Below are 19069 nucleotides of genomic sequence, written 5' to 3'. Positions count from 1 at the left end.
CCCACCTTGGGTCCTCTACCCACGGGTTTTTATTTGGTGATGAAGGCAGAATGGGAGCAACCAGCTAAAGCTAACACTAACCCTCCGGTCATTGCAAAGTTTTATTCTCTCATCCCAGAGGCTTCTAAGAAGATTAGAATGTGGATGACCCCATTAGTTCTTTAGCTTCTATTTCAGTGTTGCCCATGGATTCTGAAGGGATGCCAAAGGACACTACCTATAAACACAGTGAACAGACCCTCAGAAGGGATTTTGAAGCTTCTTCCAACTCCCTATGGGCGGCAATGACGGGTTCTTTGTTTGCTAGAGCCTCCTATGCCTCGGCCTCTGAACTAGCAAAGGCAGATAGCCTTTGCTAGTTCAAAACTGAAAGATTAACTAACTGAAAGATTAACTAAAAAAGATCTCACTAGCCAATGCCTTCACAACAGACGCCACCTTGGATGTAGTACAACAGACATCTAGAGCCATGGCTTCCAGCATCACAACCAGACAAAACAACTGGTTATATAAATTAGGATGTGGGCCCCTCTGCAAGGGCGAAAGTGGCAGCAGTACCACTTAATGGCTTTAATCTCTTTGATGAGGGTCTTGACCGATACCTCATTGAAGACAGGGATAAGAAAAAAGCATTACCTTCTAAAAAGTGTGATTCTAAGGTAAAATGATGGTTTCAGTCCTTTTGAGATGTCAGAAGAGAGGCCAGATCAAGTCACAACAGATCCTTCAAGGGAAAGTGGCAGTCCAAGGGCAGAGACAGCAGATCCTCTTGCTTTTCTAATAAGTCAATTCAAGTTTCCAAGGGACAAAAGAAGTCATCCTCAGCCTAACTATGTGAGACATTAACGAAGTTCTGGAATTGGAGGATGCTTATAAAGTTTTGCTTCCCAGTGGCACATAACGGTCACTGACAAATGGGTGCTAGAGATGGTTTTAAAGGGTTACCAAATAGAATTTGCCAAACTTCCCTGCAACCAATTTCTAGAAGTTCCCAGAAGTTGTTCAGTGGACATTGTCTTATTCAAGGTGCAATACAACATCACTTAGAGATCAGAGCCATCGAGCCTGCAGCACAACAGGAAAAGGGGACCGACGTCTAATTCAGTGTTCTTCGCAATATCAAAAAAGAACGGGGATGTCAGAGCTATCCTAGACTTCCAAAGGATCGACAAACAGGTCACTACCAAAAAATTCAAAATGGAGACCTTGAAGTCCATTGTAGTAGCCATTCAACAAGGGGATAGATCTGATGGATCTATGGTTTCCATAGATCTCTCAGAGGCATACTTATAGTCCTATAGTCCTGGGCCATCACAAATATCTTTGCTTTGTGTACAACAGTGATCATTTTCAATAACAGGCCTTGCCCTTTGGACTAAAATCTTCTCCCCATGTCTTTACCAAGATCCCAGTCACTTTGTAGCTCACTTGCGTCTACAGGGGGTAGAGCTCTTTCCTTACCTGGATGACATTTTAATAAAGGCAAGTTCCAGGACTCAAAACTACGCATCTCTACAAGCAACCATGACAATAATTGAGATCTCATGGATTTGTAATCAATCTAGAAAAGAGCACTCTGATTTCAACACAAGCACTCACCCACTTGGGGGTTCGGATTAATACTATTCTAGACAAGATGTTCATGTCACAGAAGAGGTTGGCAAAAATCCACTATCTACGTTCTCAATTTCTGGAGAAGAGATCAATGGAGTTGATGGTTAATAACACAATGCTCGAGACGTTGATATCCTGTCAAGAGATGACTCAGCGGGCCAGGTTCCACACTTGCCCTCTCCAACGTTTTCTTCTCCCTTACCAGAACACGATTGCGCACATGAGGACTTTGAGCCTTATGATTCCAAATTTCTTACAGAGATCAGGTGGCGGGCGAGACCAGAACATTTTCTATCAGGTCAACCACTGAGAGAACCAAAAAGATTGTTACAGCAGATGCGAGTCTGTGGGGTTGGGGAGCACACACCCAAGGTCAAATGACTCAGGGTCAGTGGTCCAACCTGGAAAGGTTCAAGAGTATGAACTTCTTGGAGCTAAGGGCCATCAGATTAGCCCTTATCCACTTCAAGGATCTCCTGAAGCGCCAACATGTACTGATCCAAACAGACAATACCACGGCAAAAGCCTATGTAAAAGGGAGGACACACTTTATGATTCTTCACAAGGAAGCAGCCCAACTAATTCAGTATGCAGAAGTCAACCTGCAGTCTCTCAAAGTGATCCAGGTCGCAGGACGTATCAATGTGGTGGCAGACTGGTTGTCAATCAGTCAACCAGACAGAGCGGAGACTCAACAAGGACTTTTTCAACAACTATGTCAGAGATTCAGGACTCCCAGGGTAGATCTGTTTGCCAGAGAGCAACAGACAAGTCCAGTTGTTTATGTTTGAAAACAGAAACCAAAAGGCTATAGGCATAGATGCTCTATGCGAAGACTGGTCAGAGGACCTGATGTATGCATTCCCTCCATTGATGGACAAAACAGCCTGGGTGAGTAGAGAACAACCCACTCTTATTGGCTGAGCCACTTCCATGGAGACAACATGTATCCAGCTGGAAGAAGGCTAGCGGGGGGGGGGGAGGAATATCTCCTCAGAGGCAGTTGAGTTGGAGATTCAACTGAGAAAGGCGCTGAGAGCAGTCTGTCAGCTGAGTTCCTTTAGACAGAACTGATTTACAGTTTCTGTCTGAAAGAGTTAATTTGGAAGAAGGGGCAAAACCAAAGCTCTTTCTGTGGAAACACTCTATTGAGTGGCAGCACACTGTGTCACTGGAGCAGAGGAAAACTTGTAAGCTCTGCTGAGGAGTTTTGTCAGTACTTTAGGGCAGACTCCTTGTTCAAACAAGAACACACAAACACACTGGGAGAAAGACTAGGTTCTTGTGGCTGTGAAAAAATCAGACAGGGACACTAGCTGTGTGGGACTGAACACACTGAACTTATATATCTTTCTCTGATTAGAGTGTTTTCTAGTGTTAAGGAAACACTGCCTGCGTGTTATTTGTTTTTATATTACTTCAGCCTGCCAACTTCTCTAGTGCTAAGAGATCTTTTACTATTTTATAACTTCTGCCTGCCAACTGACTAATAACAAACCAATAGTTATTATTTACTCCCTTCCTTGCCTTCTGTAATTTAATAAACTTACTATTTTGGTTTTGAATTTAAAAATGTCTTGGTGCTTTAGTAATTTCTGACAAGATTTTATTCTGTGTGACTGATGTACTGGGTAAAGATGACAGAAAATTCATAGAGGTCCCTTGCCCTACGATGACCCTGACCGTCCCTCACATATGCATCCCCTCCATTTCAACCAATAGCGAAACTGCTTCAAGTGGTTCTCATTCAGAAAGCGGAAATCATTGTCATTGCTCCTTGGTGGCCACGAAGATCTTGGTTTCAGGAACTAAAAAGATTGTTAGTGGAATCTCCGTGGACGCTCCCTCAAACGGAGGACTTACTTTCACAAGGGACAGTGTTACAACCACGTCCAGAAATGCTCGATTTCACTACATGGTGGTTGAGCATGGAGTACATGGAGTTAGACAGCTTAGGCAATCAGGAGGAAGTGGTTAAAGCAATGTTAGCCTTACAGAAACAGTCTACCAACAGGGTTTATAATAATACCTGGGAGATTTTTTGTGATTGGTGTAAAGGAAATAGACCGAACTTCATGTCTGCTCTAGTGAGTTTCATATTAGCCCTTTTACAAGCAGGACTGGACAAAAAGTTTAGCACCAGTACTATAAGAGACAGGTTCCTGCCATTTTGGCAATTACAGAGGCAGAGGGATGCTTACACATCCTCATATCAAGCAGTTTCTTAGAAGGACAGCACTTCTCAATCTGCCCACAGCACACTGGAATTTAAACACGGTTTTGAGGGCCTTATGTAAAAACCCTATGAACCCATGACTTCATGCAATTTAAAGATCTTAACATACAAAACCATTTTTCTAGGAGGCATTACTTCCACTAGGCAGGTATCTGAACTGAGGGCATTGTCTATACATAAAGACTTATGCATTTTTCACAGGGATAGGGTGGTGTTACGACCAGACCCTAACTTTTTACCTAGGGTTAATTCTCTTTTCCACGGATCAGAGGACATTGTTTTACCTTCCTGTTGTCCTAATCCCCAGCACGATAAGGAAAAGGAGCTACATTGCCTAGATGTTCGGAGGATTGTTAGTTTCTATTTGGATAGGACTGAGCATCTAAGGTCCACTGATTCCTTGTTTGTGTCTTTCAGGAAAGAATCTTTGGAGAAACAGATATCAACGTCAACTCTGAGTCAATGGCTTAGGAGATGTATGAGGTGCAAAAAGCTGGAGGTTTATCACCACCCCAGGGGGTGACCGCTCACTCCTAAAGAGGAGCAGCTACCTCAGCAGTTTATAGGTCCTTTCCTTCTCTGAAGTTATTTGCAAGGCAGCCACCAAGAAATTGATTCACACATTTACCATACATTATAGAATTGATAATATGGCCTCAGCCGAGACTGCTTTTAGCAGTAGTGCTGCATCATGCTGTCTGAAAGACATAGCCACTATTCCCACCCAGAGAGGTACCGTTTTGGTATGTCCCACTCCAGGACCACTGGAGAAAAGATCTGCATTCACTTATTATGACGCTTCCTTCTTGGTGGTCCTAGAGTAGGTCAGTCATTCCCACTATTTCTTTTGGACAGCTGACTGTTTTGTTGTTTAATGGGATACTTTCAGTTACATGAACAGAATAAATGATTGCACCTAGGTGTTATTCTAGGCCCTGCATGTGTTTTTTTGTTGTTGAGGAGTTGGTTCTGTTCCCCTATGAAAAGGGTCACCTGATCAAAGGAGAATTTTTTCTCCATTGCTGTGGCATATATGTTTAAATAAAGTTATTGTAAAAGGGGAAAGTGTGTCTTTCCTTGGTTTCAAAATACACTATAATTTGAAGGGGAGCAAAGGCTTGGAGACAACTGCGATTCCAGGAGATAAACCCCTCCCCTCGGGGATCACATTTCAACCAACCCTGTCCTCAGAGAGGAGAAGTCAATTCCCAGTAGTGAAGACTGACCCACTCCAAGACCACCGAGAAGGAAGCATCACAGTAAGTAAATACAAAACTTCCTTTTTGTTACTTTTGATTTAGATTTTGATAAACATTTTGGGACCCAAATCACTCAATAAAGGAAAGGTTGCCTGGCAACATCAGGCAGCCCGGGCTCTGTAATACTATTTGTCTTCTTACCTGTGACGAAATCCACTTGCTCACATGCCTACGGACATAAAATTTCCAGAAATTTTTAAGCCACAAAAAATACCACTGAGGAAACAAATAAATTTTGGGTAAAAACTGTAGTATACACAAAGCTTATTTTTCTGACAAACAAAAACTACTTTTACTGATTTAACAATGTCAAATTCATTATTTATAACTTAGCATATAAATTGTACATTTTCATTTTCTGTTAAAAATGCAATATTCACAGAAGTTGAAAATGGCTACACCTCACACTACCATAGCACATGGTAGTGCACTTTAATTTGTGCCATCTTAGAAATAAGAAAATAGAAACCTAAGGTAAAAAACAAATCCCCTAGTAGACAAAAAAAAAACTATTCGGACAAATTCTCTCAGAGAGTCACAATAGGTAGGGCTGCAAGAATGTTAAGATATTAAGTTTAAATTTATAACACTGAAAGCATAACTCTCATCATTAAATACATTATAGTGTATTAATTGTTCCAAAACTTACACTGAAATTCAAAAACCTTGCCAATATCATATGTCTAAACTATTTTTATCTCCCCCCCCCCCCAAATTTGGGGGCGAAATCTCAGGGGAAAGTCCAAATATTTCTATTCTTTTTTTCAGGGCCCTCCCATCTCCACATACCTAACCCAACTACCTACCTTCCCATTCACTTTTTATATAAGTCTCCCACAAAGGTCAACACACAAAAGAGAAAGGATCAGCAGTGACTACAAAAAAATAGCTTGTTAGTAAACCAAGACAAAATGTGTGGATTCTTGTGGCAATCATGGCAGCAAATACATAAATGCAAGTTAAAGTTAAATTTGGAGCAAAGTACTGCACCTTCTGTTGCCTTGAAAAACTTGAAAAAGTATACCACAGATTATAAACTTGTTTTAATGCCCCGCACTGGAGGCCATACTGCCCCAACTTCACTGTAAGAGGAATAACCCATTTATGGAATTATTTCCTAGTGACTTAAACTTCCCAGGAAACTTTGAACATGACTCACTTGTTCAAACTTCTTTGATAAAATGTCTACATCTACACTTGCAGGGGTGTCAAACAAGCAGCCCATGGGCTGGATCCACCCCATGAACAGCTTTCTTCTCCTGCTTCCTTTTCCAGGGCTGCTACTGCAGCCACACCATAGCTTGCTTTTTCCCCAGCTCCCTCAGTGGCGCTTTACTTTCTGCTTCCTGCCTCTTGCCTCCTTTCCCTTCTCTCTCTCTCTCGCACACACACACACAGAGGTTCTATTCCTCCTCTTTTGGGAAGGGTGAGGGAATAAAGAGAGAGAGAGAACAAAGTTCAAGTTTCATTCCAGGTACAAGCTTTTGCATGCAAGCACAATTCTTTGGAGGGAGGGCTTCTTCTGACAAGCACAATTTATATTGAGGAAATTATTTTGGCTTATTCTGAAAAAAAGATTGCATTTTTCTGTTCCTATCTGGATTTCATTTTCTTTCAAAAAGGCCCTGCTTAGGAACACTGAATTGGTCCTTATATCTTGGAGAGTGGAGTGATTTCAGATGCCAAATGATAATAGCACACATTGGTAATGAGACAGGAAAACTAGCTCTCAGTTCAGTCCTGGAGGATGCACTGTCTTGAGCTTCATTATCAGCTGTAACTCTCTTTCTAATCTCCCTCTGAAATTTCTTTGTAAAAGAACTACTACTCTTATGTCAATAACTGAATGTTGTGATTTCTAATGTCAGACTTACATTCATTTATTCTTTGCATCCTCCTGGACAGAACTGAAACCTGGTTTTCCTGTTTCATTACTAATGCTGGTAATCTCCTTGCCTATCACCTCTCTGCAAATCACACCTAATCCAATCAAGCCTGCAATTGCCATTCAGCATCTGAAATCACCTTTATAAAGGTTTTATCTGCCATACCTCATGTTACATTTTATGGTTCACATGGCCCAGCCCAACAAAGTAACATTTATGTCAGATCTGGTTCTAGTAACAAATGTATTCCACACCTCTGCTCTACAGTGTTATTGGAGACTGTTTTTCTCTCAGAAAGAGGCAGTTTACAGGGGCTGCAGAAAACCCTGTCCTTACAAGCACTTGACCGAGATCTTTACAATGCAAGAGGATATTAACCTGCACTGATCAGCCTACTTTAGAATAACTGGGAGAACACCCAGTGTACACATCCTTTGATCTATTTGAAGCAGACTAGCCTGTTAGCAGTACAACATAGATCTGAAGTTTAGTAATAACCCTACTCTTTCCTCATAAGGTACCCCCACTTTTAGTTTGCTTGATCCTTGAAACATAGTGTTTGGTACGAAGTCATACCTATTTTCTTTTCATTATTGCTTACCCCTGATGTTGCATGTGATCTTTATGAGGCTTAGAACTAGTTATTTTTAGACAAACTCCAATAAGGTATTCGTTTCATTAACACTTTATTGCACTGAAGGATCATATCAAAGACTTTCCAAAAGTAACTAATATACCACATCAGACTACAGCTTTGAACTCAAGAGCATTGAAACCTAGCACCTTGAATACAAATGGTCTCACTCTGCTAGCAAATTGTTTCCTCTGTGGAAACAGTCCAGGGGATCCAAGTCAATTTCAACACGTTAGGCATGCCTAAACCTGTGTAGGATCAGGCTGCACAAATTGCTTTATAAGATCTCAGAATCCTTTAGTATTGAGTACAAATGCTCCCCCTACATCTAAAATAGAAATAAAACCTATTGTGGCTATGAATATTCAATTTAAGAAGTTTCCTGTTTTATCGCATATATTAACATAACCTGTAAAAACAGTACAAAAGGCTCTGAAACAAGGTCAGTGAAAAGCCAGCAGGAACTGGGAAGACTCCAATTTGATATTGACTAATTAAAAAAGGATAATGGGTAAACACTCAAGATGATATTGGCAAGAGTGCAATATAATTTGAGAGTAAGAACAGACTTATGAAGGAATAGCCAAAGGTAGAGACCAAAGGGGCAAGGGTGGAAAGGATCACTTTATAAATGCCTTTTTTCCTATGAAGTTGATGATGACTTATAGCAACCCTATAGCATTTTCAAAGCAAGAGACATTTAAAGAAGTTTTGCCACTGCCTGCCTCAGCATAGCAACCCTTGTATTCCATGGTGGTCTCCCATCCAACTATTAACCAGGGTCAACACTGCTTAGCTGTCAAGATCTGATAAGATCAGGAAGCCTGGGCTATCTAGGTCAGAGCATATCAGTGGCTGTATGACAATGTATAAGTCTCTAAGCCAAGTTGGAGAGCTGCAATATTTACTGCAAAATGACATTTTAGATATAGTCGGGGTTTTCAGAAACATGGTGAAATGAGGAATATCAGAGGAACACTGCTAGCCCCAAATATAAATGCAGTAAACACAAGGAGGAGGGCTATGCCAGGGAAATATGTTTCATTTATCAAAGAGCGTAGAGCAAGAGAGGCCAAAAACTTGCTTCATGTAAGAGCCATATAAACTAAGTGTCAGATGCTCAAGAACCGCAAGGTGACTTTGGGAAAAGAGGCAGGCCTAGAGTAGTGACCTGAAAGTGACATCACAGGAAGTGGAGGGGTTTTGGTGTTGGGTGTGACATAACTGGACGGGTGGAGCTTAGGAAGTGACATCACCTGACCTTTGATTTGGAAATGACTCACAGGACATAATATCACAAAGTGATACCGCATCCTTGCTAGGCGAACATACATGATTTTCTATTACTACTCCTGTGTAGCAAGCCTGGACTTCCTTGGTGGTCTCCCATGCAAGTACTAACCACAGTTGACCCTGCACAGCTTCTGAGATCTGATGAGAGTAAGTAGCCTGGAGCAATACTGAGTTGGACCCAAAACATACGATTGGATCCAAAGGTACCTTTCTACTCAGAGTATTCCACTTTTGAAAGAAGAGTATTTTTGAAACCAATCCATTGCTGGTGGCTGGGTGTTTATATGTGTTTTTAGATTAGTAAACTGCACCGTTCTTAAATCTTCGTTCGCGAAGTCAAGCCGAGAGAGAGATTAGTAAACAGTACATTTGGTAAAATATCTTTTTCCAGCCAACAGCAACTATGATGGAGGCTACAGAAGTATATGAGGCTCAGAAGAAAGCCATGATTAAAAAGAAAGTTGAGAACCCCTGCACTACACCACACTGGCTCTCATACTTGAAGTGTGCTACAGAAAAACTGAGCATTATTATACAGCCCAGTTACTGTTGCCTTCCCCAAATAAGACAGGAAGACTGCGCTGGATATTGAAAAACATTCTCAACACATACTTCCTGTATAATCTTCAATGTCTAGCATCATATGTTGAAGAACTGCTTTTCCTTCATTAGAGCATTCAGGTGTTACATCATTAAAGCAAACTGCATTAAAACAAAGCACTCCAATACTGTGGCAATCGCGGCCAGATTTCTGCCATGATACTTCCTCTTTCAGAACTTTGCAGTACTTATAAGAGAAGTCCACCACCAACAATAGTTACTGGGGAATGACTGCTTCTACGTGGACACAGCAGCAACCCCCACACAGGCATCACAATGTAAGAAGACAGCCAAAGATGTTTAAAACGGGTGTCTGCAAATGTGTGTGCTTGTGTAACCACAAGACTCTCTTGAGATCCTACAATCTCTGGATGGTTTACAATATCCACCCCTTCCTTTCCGCATGCAGGGGATGGTGGGATAAAAGCCAATGACCTAGTCCTGTGGTCATTACTACATTCTCAAGCAGCAAATTTCACATAATTACCTTAATCGTTTTAAACACGCTTTGTGTCCCAGCTAATGTGGAATGAGCAGAGACACAAATATTAGTTTGTATTTAGGCAGAAATACAGAACTGGGGATCTGAACTAGCTGCTGCTGGGCAGCTGCCTTTTTGCTTTTGGGGAAACTGCTGCAGGATCAGCAATGTTGGTGCCCTTTTAAGGAATCTGCTTGTAGGACTACCCACTCTGGAATTTTTTGTATAATGAAGATGGTTTTTTAAAAGAAGTGTGGGTGTCAAAAAGAAACAATACTGGAAAAAAAGGCTATGTTAAACACATTTGACAAGGCAGGCCATTAGATTCGAGCAGGCCATCTCCCATGGAGTGTTTCTGTGTAATGGGGCAAGCCTAGAACGCTCCCTGGGGCAAGTCTTACCACTGCCCCATCTCTACTGTTTCAAAAGTGAGGCAGGCGGTGAGAGAGGAGCAAAGCCAAGGGGCAGGCTTCGTTCTGGAGCCAAGGAAGCAATGCCTTCTTGTTCTCTCCCAGTGTGCCGCTTTGCCCAGCATTGAAAAGGTGCAGGCAGCAGCTGGGCTTTTATTGCCACTATTTTGAAGAGGAAAGGCTGGGACAGAGCTCTCTGCCTGTCAAGCGAAATGAAGAAGGGGATTGGCTTTTTTCTGGTCCAAGTGAAGGAAAATTTACAGTGATTGGAAAGCAGACATCCTTTGAGATACAGAAAGGAAAACATTACCTGAAACTGTGGCACACTGTTCACAGAGGCTGCTGCAATTGTACTTTCCAGAAAGCCCCCATGTGTTGGCTTGAGGAAAGTCTAAAAAATTCACACCAGCTCTCCCACCCAGCTAAAAGCGCAAGACACAGAGGGATTCTTTCTTTTCTTTGCCTTTGTTGTGTATGCTCTGGGGCCTGCTCCTCCTTCCCCCCCTGCTCAAAAGAGCTGCCAATGCTCCACCTACACTGGGCCAGAGCAGCCACATGTGTGCAACTTGCCCAAGGGAAAGGGAAAGCTCCCCCACCCCACCCATCAGTCTGAGCAAACAGACACACTGCCAGGGTGCTCTCGGGCTCTCCCCTCCTTCACCTTGACCGCTGCCCCATGAATGAGCTGGGAGGCTCCTCCAGCCCATGTCCTGAAAGGGGGGCAGAGGAGCCTGAGCCATATAGTCATGGCACAGCCGGGGGTACTGCAGGGTGCTGCTGCTGCTATTACTGCACAGAGGAGGAAAGCGGCACTGTTGAGTGCTTTGCAGCAGTAGAAGGCAGCCCTGAGAAAAGCCGCGCTCACCTGTCCGCTCACCTTCACTCCCAACCCTAGCCCCATGGGCGAGCTGGGAGGTTCTGGAGCAGCAGCAGTAGTTGCAGAAGGAGTCACTGCCATCGCTGTTGCTACTAAGCATACTACATCTCATGAGGTCATGAGGAGAGGTGGAGAGCTGCAGGCCAGTGGGCAGGACCTACCTGCCCACCTGCACAACAGAAAAGAAAAAATACACCTCCGCTTTCAAAGTGGGGAGGGAGCTTGAGAGCATCGGGAGCCACACAAGAGGGGTTGAAGAGCCACATGAGGCTCATGAGCTGCAGCTTGGCCACCCTTGGCATTGAGTAAAAAATGCTAGAAAATCTTAGGGGAGTAAAATTCCTCATGCTACAGGAACATGGTTGGAGACACTAGGCCCCAAGGGCTACCTAAAGTGACGGTGTACTATCATTAATTGATCAAATTATTAAGGCTAACCTTCAGAAGGAAATAAGATAAATGACTAAAGTAGAATATGTTGCAATACTGGGTGACTTCAGCTACCCTCACACTGTCTGAGAAAATGTATGATCGAGTCACACTGAGATTTCTACATATCGTAAATGACCTGTACAGTCAGTCACAAAGCCCAACCAAATCTTGGACGCAGCTCTGAGTGGCACTCAAGGCCTTGATACAAGATGCAGATGCTGTTGCATTAGTTATAAACAGTCACCGTAACGCTAAGTTTAGCATTCATGTCCATGGAAAGTTGTTCTCAAAATCACAGGTTATTTCAAAAGAAGGAACTTTACAAAAGTTAAGAGCATCAGAGAGAAGGAAGCTGAAAACTCAAGAGGATCATCCTGGTGGATACTTAGAAGCAGTGTTCCCTCTAAGGTGAGCCAGTGTGAACTAGCTCAGTTTTTTTGAGTCTCCGGCTCACACATTTTTGTCTTCGCTCGGGAAGGATGGACCCAGAGCAACCTATTTTATCCAGTAGCCAAATCGTTCACTCACAGCTTTAATACCAGTAGCTCACAAAACAGAATTTTTGTTTCTAAAACTCCATACCTTAGAGGTACCATTGCTTAGAAGCTATTTAAAACCACAGTAATTGTGACCTATATGCATTCTCCATGTTCGGAAAGGTGCCACCAAGACAAGGATGCAAGTGTGTTTAACAACAAAAGTTAAGAAAGTCATAAAAGGCAAAAAGGCTTTTTAAAAAAAGGCTAAACCCAATGACTTGAACTGAGAGAAGCATAGGGGCTGACAAAAGAAGTGTAAATTAATAATCAGGCATGCAAAATGAAAATTTGAGGAATTGATAGCTAGAAGCAACAAGACAAACAATAAGCATTTATATATATCAGTAGAAAAACAGCAGGAAGTTGGCTGAGCCATTAAAAAAATTAAAAGATTGCTAAAAAAAGATGGGGAGATGGCAGAGAAACCAAATAACTTTATTTCAACTGCATTCACTGTGGAAAGTGCAGGGTTCTTACTCCCATCAGTACCAACATTTTCAGGAAAGGTGAAGAACTGACTCAAATTGAGGTGACAAGAGATAAAGTTCTAGAATTATTAGTTAAATTAAAAACCAGTGAGTGCCTGGATCCAGGCTGCATACATCCGAGGGCTCATAAGGAATTTGTGTGAAATGGTTCATCTTGTAACTTGCCATTAAAATCAGCCACTGTATCTTGAGAATTGCAGAGTAGCAAATGTTACATGGATATTTATAAAGGAGTCTACAGCAGAACCAGGGAATTACAAGCCAGGTCGCCTAACAGTTAGTCCCAGGTAAATCAGTAGAAATTTATTAAAGAATTATTAAACACATCATGGGGGGGGAGCATGGCTTCTGCAAAGAGAAGTCATGGCTCACTAACCTTCTAGAGTTCTTTAAGAAAGTGAACAAGCATGTAAATAATGATGATCCAGGAGGCACTATATACTTGAATTTCCAAAAGGCTTTGGAAAAGGCAGAAGTAGTTGCTTTAAATACCCCACTTTTCTCTACCCTAAGGCAACTCAAAGCAGCTTACAATCACCTTCCTTTCCTCTCCTCGCAAAAGACCCTCTGTGAGGCAAATGGGGCACAGAGTTGCGAAAACTGTGACTGGTCCAAAGTCATGCAATAGACTACAGGTGAAAGAGTAAGGAATCAAATCCACTTCTCCAGATCACAGTTCACCACTCTTAACCAGTACACCATATTGGCTCTTGCCAAAGGTACCACGCCAGACTCCTGAGTAAGTTTTAAAAGGTAAAGGTAGTTCTCTGTGCAAGCACCAAGTTGTTACCAACCCATGCGGTGATGTCACATCACAATGTTTTCTTGGCAGACTTTTTGTTATGGGGTGGTTTGCCATTGCCTTCCCCAGTCAGCTATACTTTATCCCCAGCAAGCTGCGTACTCAGCAGGATGGAAGGCTGAGTCAACCTTGAGCCAGCTACCTGAGTCCAGCTTCCACCAGGATCGAACTCAGGTTGTGAGCACAGCTTGAACTGCAGTACTGCAGTTTAACACTCGATGCAACAGGGCTCCTTCTATGAGTAAGCTTAGCAGTCTCTAAATTGGATGAATGGGCAACAATGTGGCAAATTAAGTTCAATGCAGGTTAGTGTCAGGTAATACACACTGGTACAAAAAAGCCTAACTTTAAATATATGCTGATAGGGTCAGAACTGTCTGAAACTCAAAGTGGAAGGGATCTTGGGGTCCTGCTGGACAGCTGTAAGAAAATGGAGACTGCACAGGAGTGAAAAAAGGCAAATTGCATGCTAGGGATAATTAGGAAAGGATTGAAAACAAGAATGCCAGTATTGTAATAGCTGTGTATTAGCTGTGTGTAGCTATGTTGCTGGCTTGCTGGGAATCACATGCCATTTTCACAGAATCATAGAGTTGGAAGGGACCTCCAGGGTCATCTAGTACAACCTCCATTTTAGATGACATATCTCAAAAAGGATATTGTAAAGCTGGAAATAGTACAGGAGGAGGTGAACAAGATGATTACTGAAATGAATAAAGGCTAAAGAAACTGGGACTTTCCAGTTAAGAACATAAGAACCAATGGTCCATCTAGTCCAGCGTCCTGTTTCACATAATGGTCAACCAATTCCTCTGGAGATCCAACAAACAGGGAACAAGAGACCAAGGCTGTCCCCTGATGTTGCCTCCTGGAACTGAGATTCAGAGATTTACTGCCTCCAAAGATGGAGGCTCCCTTAGCCACCATGGCTGAAAGCCATTGATAGACCTATCCTCCATGATTACCTAATTCCCTTTTAAAGCTGTCTACGCCTGTGCCCATCACTATATCCTCTGGAAGCAAATTTCATGTTTTAATCACTCACTGTATAAAGAATTTTCTTTTATCCATTCTGCCCATCAGTTTCACTTGTTACCCTTAATTTCTAGTATTCTGGGAGAGAGAAAGTTCTCTTTGTCAACTCTCTCCACGCCATGCATAGTTTTATAAACCTCTTAGATGTACCTTTTCTATAACTGAAAACTCCTGATGTTTCAGTCTTTCCCCCACAGGTCTGACAAAAGATGACTTTGGGGTGACATTAAAGAGGCTTATAAAATTATGCACAAAGTGGACAGAGAGAACTTTTCCCCATCTCTTCAAATACTAGAACTAGTAGGCACTCAAAGAATTTGATCAGTAATAGACTGAACCTCATTACTCACCATATTTAAAACATGGAATCCATGACCAGCAGATGTAATGATGGCAACAAGCGCAGATGATTTTAAAAGGAAACTGGACAATTACATGGCAAATAGGTCCATCAGTAGCATGTTAGTCATGATGATTAAAAGAAACTTCAAGTTCAGAGGCAGAAAGCATCTGAATACCAGTGCTAGAAAGCAGCATTGGGAAAGGCTTTGCTTTGTGCCCTTTTGTGCCCCCCCTCCCCCTGGCAACTGTTTGGCTACTATGTGAGATAGGACGTTAGACTAAATGAAACACTGGCCTGATCCAGCAGGGCTCTTCTTACATTCTCTACTCCTGGCATATATGGGTCTCAAGGTCTGTCTTTTGCCCTTGGTACTGAAAACAAACATGAAGATCATAGGTTTGTCTTGCCTGTTAAAAATGTACAATTTAGAAAAGCTTTATGCACTTGATTGAACTTAATGTAAATTAAGCAACTTTTCAAAAATGATCCTAAAAATTATTTCTTGATAGGATTATATTATGTATCAACATTTTTAATTCTGGTTTGGAATATGTTTGATTACTGACACAAATACAAAAATCAAAAGAATGCAAAATATATGCAAAAATGGAGGAAAACAATTTAAAAAAAACAGGATTGCATATGCATATTTTTTTCTTTCTATTTAGAGAAAATAGATGCAAAACCAATGGAAGTGCCTCCTGATAAAACAGAATGTGAAAACTCAAATCAAAACTACTGCATAACAAGAAAGAAACAAGAAGCTAACCCATACTCAGGTAATACAGAAATCAAATTACCTGAGTAATACAAAAATCAAAGAATACAAAATATATGCAGAGTAAAGTAAAACAATTTTTAAAAACAGAATTGCAGGATTGAGCCCATTTTTGGAAGGGCGGGATAGAAATCTAAAATAATAAATAAATATACTCCCGGTGCATATTTTTTTCATTCTATTTAGAGAAAAGAAGCACAGAACCAATGGAAGTGCCCCCTGCTAAAACAGAATGTGAAAACTCAAATTAAAACTACTGCATAACAATAAAGAAAGCCAGCCCATACTCAGGTGCGTGTAGGGGGGGAAATGATGAAATTATCTTGATAGCTGAAGCCAAAAAAGTTTATCACATGGTATAAAAGAAAAGAAATCCATCACCAACCTTTCTGATTCTAACAGGGCTGAATGTGCACAGGAAATTACAATAACAAAACCAATCTAACTTTCAGTCCACATCAAAAGATTCTCACAGTCTTTGGTAATGATCAATGCTATGTACAGGAAACATCCAACTTCTAAACTCTCTAGTCTATCACTGAAAATGCCTTCTGTCAGCATTCTCTCACTGACAGCTGATGCAAATTTTCCAGGAAAATCTGAATTGGAAGCTTTTCCAAGTCAAAATTGAAATAAACTAGGCTGAACCATACATAAGCAATGGGGTTTCTCCATGCTTAATATCCCATATTTAGCTGATCTAGTATGACTGATTTAGAGTACAACAGCACTGACAACTACACATAAACATATGCGGGGGGGGGGGGTTCCACAGAAAATATATCATCAGAAATTTTTCACCCCATATGACTGATCATTGACCTTCTTTCCTGGTTTTGCATGTTTTGTTTCCAAAGCGAGTTTGAATGTGCTTCATTGTTTGCTGCCTTAAGAGCCCTAAATTGGGTTAAAAAGTGGCATTAATGGTTCAAATAAATAAATACTGAACTTGCATTTACTTTGTTACTGTTCTCAGCAGGACTTAACACCAATGTATTTTTTTCACTTGAAACTCATCAAAATTATGTGGGATAGCTGTCAGACAAATAACTTTGCACTAATAAACTTGTGGCCCTTTAACTTCTAAAGACAACAGAGCTCTCAGTACTATCAGGTAACACAATCTGATTAAATATAAGCAAAGTGCTATCACCACTAGTACTGTACCCTTACAATTAAACTAATTTTCCTAAAGAGAGGAAACTGACAGTAATAAAATTAATTATAATGAAATAAACAAATAAATAAATTCCATCAAATCTTCCCACGCTGAATAATGCTAAAACATTTTTGAAGACCTTTTTCTTTCATTTCTGCCCAATCAACTGGGTCTGTTACTCTAATCTCCTAGGCAATGTTAATAGAACAGTAATCCAGAAAAACATAACAAGCACCTGCTTTATCTGTCGGGATGGCATTTAAGCGTCGCCAAAACAGGATACTCATGTCCTAACTTCACTATCAGGAGTGAAATCCTACAGATAAAATATAGACAGGACAAGCTAAAATCAGTTCTCACAAACTAACTTCAAATCTCTGTCTCCCCAGACCAGACCCACTGTAAACAAAGGTCAGTTTCCTTTCTGATTCCAGAAAAGGAGCCCGAAGGTTACAGAGCCGGGCCATAAGAGTTTATTTTAAATGTGTAAACTTTAAACTAGAGATCAGTACAGAAAAAGAAAATGCAAGTCACTGCCTCTATCCTCCCATTTTGAAAGTACGATAATACCCGAAATAATAGTGTTTGTGTGAATATTCGTACATCTGCCCCCCCCCCCTTCTCTTACTTATTTCAAGAGGCTAAGAGAATACTCCCATTTGCCTGCATCCTGTAGCAGAAGCCGGATACTCAGCCCCTGCCACCGGGGAATAAGAGTAATTCTCTTCCCATCCCCCGAGGATCAGGTTTGTTTTCCTTGAGGGAACAGGCCGCTACCACACGGAGCTAGGTGGGGGGCGAACACAGCGCGCAGTCCTCGGGAACCCAAACAAACCAGGCGACTAGGCCGCTGCTGAAAATCGAACGGTGGAGAAGGGAATCAGGTCTTAGCAGGACACAGCAGAGGGGGAGGGGATTGGGAAAACAAACGGACCCCCCTCAAGCCAAACGCTTCCTTCCCCCGCTTCGATTCCTCTTGAGGGACGAGCCCTCTTCCTCCACCCTGGAGCAGAAAGAAAAGGAACGAGGCCAGCTCAATTCAGGCCGCTGAGCGACAAGAAACGTGCACGGGTCAACCTAAAGAGCCCTACCTCGGCGACTGCGCCTCCCCCCGGTGAACCCCCCCGCTCAGGCGGGAAAGCTACTCTTCGCCACCATTACCGACTCTTCAAGATGGCGGACATAGCAGCTCCTCCAAGCCCTCCTCTATCCCCATTCCCCCGCCCCCTGATGCCGACCAACTCTACACAGATCACACCTTTCTTCATCAATCACCCCTTCTATTGGGCAGTGGTAAAAACCTCTACTTCCTATTGGCAACTCAGCGTCGTCAATTACTCACGAAGCACCTCGCTATTGGGTAATAAAAGGAGAAGGGACGAGGTCACGGCTTAATTTAGCCCAATCTGCGTGCGCGGTTGGGCGCCTTCGGCTTCCCACCTTCACGCCTTAGCAACAATTGTACGTCACTTTGAAAGACGGTCATATTGTCCAACTGAAACATCCATTGTCATTTAAAAATAAACCCGCTTCAGCCAATCACTTACAAAAGGGCACGGACCAATTAATATGAACAGAGGCTGCGCGGAAGATACATTTACAGATACATGACTCTAAGAGACCGCAATTCTTCCATTGGGTGGTATACGAAACCACGCCCCAATCAAGAAACAGAAGGAATAAAACTGCCTGACAACAACGACTTCTTGCCACAAGATGGAGTGCTAAATAGAGAAGAAATACAGCATTATATAGTGGGGAATTAGCTCAAATGGTAGAGCGCTCGCTTAGCATGCGAGAGGTAGCGGGATCGATGCCCGCATTCTCCAATATTGTATTTTTTTCAATGTAGTGAAAAGTCCTTTAAATCCCCTGCGATAATTACAGATTATTCAACTAATACATAAATCCCTTCACTAATAGTGTAACGCTTTCATGTTACGCTTAATTTTCTGTACCTCGCTATACTACTAATCAATAAGGAGGCATGTACTTTCTTTAAAAAAAAACCAAGCAAAACTACAAAACAGTGCAGCAGAAAGATCTCACAATTTAGGATGTCTTTACCAAACTCTTAAAATCAACAAAAACATACAGGTTGCGTCTTTCAGAGAGAGAGAAACCACGATATTGCTCAAAATATCATGAAAAGGTAGTACATTTTAAGAAAATCACACTGTGGCCACAGATCACTGCCACAGGA

General features: G+C 41.9%; 1 long non-coding RNA gene and 1 other non-coding gene across 2 annotated transcripts in view; one reads left to right on the top strand and one right to left on the bottom strand.

Annotated features, from left to right (window-relative positions):
- The window catches only part of LOC132590079 (uncharacterized), a 45320-nt gene extending 27176 nt beyond the window's left edge, over positions 1-18144 (bottom strand). The window contains exon 1 of the long non-coding RNA XR_009556640.1: positions 17958-18144. This is a non-coding gene — a long non-coding RNA (uncharacterized LOC132590079). The remainder of the gene's footprint in view (positions 1-17957) is intronic.
- A 478-nt stretch (positions 18145-18622) lies between these two features.
- On the top strand, positions 18623-18695 carry TRNAA-AGC (transfer RNA alanine (anticodon AGC)). Its single transcript has one exon. It is a non-coding gene; the product is annotated as a tRNA-Ala (tRNA).
- The last annotated feature ends 374 nt before the right edge of the window (positions 18696-19069 follow it).

The sequence above is a fragment of the Heteronotia binoei genome, chromosome 21 (assembly GCF_032191835.1).
Source record: "Heteronotia binoei isolate CCM8104 ecotype False Entrance Well chromosome 21, APGP_CSIRO_Hbin_v1, whole genome shotgun sequence".
NCBI lineage: Eukaryota > Metazoa > Chordata > Lepidosauria > Squamata > Gekkonidae > Heteronotia > Heteronotia binoei.
Note: the sequence above shows the minus strand (reverse complement) of the source record. Positions and strands in the feature narration are given on the sequence as shown.